This window comes from Salvelinus sp. IW2-2015, unplaced genomic scaffold, assembly GCF_002910315.2.
Source record: "Salvelinus sp. IW2-2015 unplaced genomic scaffold, ASM291031v2 Un_scaffold1508, whole genome shotgun sequence".
In the NCBI taxonomy this organism is placed as follows: Eukaryota; Metazoa; Chordata; class Actinopteri; order Salmoniformes; family Salmonidae; genus Salvelinus; species Salvelinus sp. IW2-2015.
In genome coordinates this window covers 132,657-135,391 of record NW_019942952.1, presented here as the reverse complement: position 1 = coordinate 135,391, position 2,735 = coordinate 132,657, and positions in this window count along the sequence as shown.

Sequence of the window (2,735 nt, the reverse complement as noted above, 5' to 3'; positions counted from 1 at the left end):
CGTAGATATACCTAGCTATATGGTGGGTCCACTTGAAGACTCTGATGATCGTAGATATACCTAGCTATATGGTGGGTCCACTTGAAGACTCTGATGATCGTAGATGTACCTAGTTGTATGTGGGTCGACTTGAAGACTCTGATCGTAGATATACCTAGCTATATGGTGGGTCCACTTGAAGACTCTGATGATCGTAGATGTACCTAGCTATATGTGGGTCCACTTGAAGGAACCTCTGAATGAAAAGCATCGCAGGGACCTTACAGCACTTTATAATTATTGATTTGCGTGTCGAGTGCATGATATGATGCTCTGGTTTTTAAAGGGACATTTTTCTGTATTTAAAAAAAGAAATTATACAATAAAGCTTTTTGAAAGGGATCGCCATTGGATAATGAAAGGTCTGTGAAACACATTTTCTTCTTAAGTTGTAAGTGGAAGTTTTAACTGTACAATACGCTTCATAAGACCTATTTTCTGTTTTTCAGTCGTCGAGGACAAGTATATTACTTCCTAGTCATTATTGATCATGAATTGTCTTGTCCTTAGAGCACTTTATAATGATTGATTTGCATGTGGAGGTCATGGTATGGGTACAATGTGCTAATGTAAATGCTTTTTTTTTAAATCAATTAACAGTAATGTTTTTTTGCAAGAGATTTATCAATTGATAATGAAAGGGGGATCAATGTAAAGGCAAGAAATAACTAAAAGTGACAGAGGAATCTAAATGTTATAAATTTACTGAGAAATGATTACAGGTCAGACTGTTGTAAAGAGGAAATTAATCTGTCCAATGTGCTTTTCAGACGTTGATACAGAGAAGCATGGTATGGACCTTGTTATGTATAGTGATCGTATACATTTTCTTGAACTAATGTAACGTATGTAAAATCTAATATGAAATCTAAAGCCCTCATTCTTGGTATGGAAAGAAAAGGACACTTATCTTAGTAGTTTAAAATGTTTTAAACTATACAGATTTAATTGTATTTGTTGTTGTCATGATTTAATGTTTTATTAGATTTTTTTTTTCCCCTTGTTTTTGTCTTTTCTTGCTAAATGGGGTTGGGTGCCTCCGTTCTGTTGTGCAAAGATGAATGTGACAATGCACATTGCAATAAAGTTTTACTTTTAAAAACCGGGTCTGGATTTTCCTTCACCGTCAGGTGCCATAAGGGATTGATTGACGCTATAATAAACCTGTCTTGCTTGCGAATCGATCACACAATGAAAGTGGCCAGAGGTGTCACTTGCCCCTTAGAATTGCCGTGTATAAATATTTTTTTTCAGATGTTAAATTACTAAGCTTAATTTTAAAACCCACGTTTTATTGTAAACTGACTGATTTCCCTCCCCTGTCAGGGGTATTCCAAGGTGTGCCATGGAGCAAAGACACAGTGTTTGATGTGCTGGGCAGGATTTTTCAGTAGTTGTGTGTTCATTTCATCAAGATATGTAACTTATTGATTCCAAGCTATTTTTTTTTTTTTTAAGTTTGCTTTAGCTAGCCAGCTAGATAGGTTCCACATCTCCTTACCTCTTAACGAGCTACCATTTTCAGGCTATCAATCAAGTTCTGCTGCTTTTTTGACTGCAACACCAGTGTAACACCTAGTGCATACACCCTTATGTTATACGGAGGGAAATTGTGTTTCCATAGCTTAGAGCTGACTCTACAACCTCGGCATAATCAAAACCGTTGCTTTGTGAAAAGGTGTCGTTGACAGTTAGTCATGTAAATGAAAGCTGAGCAGGTTCTCCGGAGTCATGGCCCAGTGAGACACAGGTCCCAGCCTGCGTAGATGGACAAATAAAAGTCTGAGCCTTTTTGGGTAAATCACTGGGGTCAATCATGTGTGGAAATACGCCATTTGACTAGCTTGTCTTACTATCTTCGCTGGCATGGTTGCTGGACTTAAAAAAAAAAAAAGCAAGCGATTACTAAATGTACTGAATAAGACATTCCTTTAAATTTTCATTTATACCGTAACCAGCTGACTGAAATACGTAATTGGTGATTAGTGACTAATGATTAATGTTTTTTATTCTCTAATACACTGTTGTTGCTCTTGTTTGGTTTTCTACTTGAAGCACAGACCTTAACTCCTTTGTTGGGCTAGTCCCGGTACTGCACCATAATGTTTTCATATTCCTTTTTTGTATAAGAGCAAAGCTTCCTGGTGTGGTATAGATCCCATTCATCCACAGATCCATCGGAGCAGACAGCTTCTCCAGAAATGGCCTTGCACTTCTTCTCTGAGGCATCGTTGTTCTGGGTATGAAGGTCAGTGAGTGCATTGCTTGAAAATGGCATCCTTAAAGATTTATTGGGAATTTTCAGATTCAGTTGTGAAGTGTAGAATAAGAGATATGATTGAACAAGGATATAAAGACAGTAAAAGGAAAGGTTTATTACAGAATGCAAACAGAGAGATTATACTACATGCTAACAGAGTGATTGTACTACATGCTAACAGAGAGATTATCCTCTTTGGGCTGCAGGGGCAGTATTGAGTAGCCTGGATAAAAGGTGCCCATTTCAAACGGCCTCGTACTCAATTCTTGCTTGTACAATATGCATATTATTATTACTATTGGATAGAAAACACTCTGTAGTTTCTAAAACCGTTTGAATTTTGTCTGTGAGTAAAAGAGAACTCATTTGGCAGCACACTTTCTGACCAGGAAGTGGAAAGTCTGAAATCGATGCTGTGTTCAAGGGCCTGCCTATA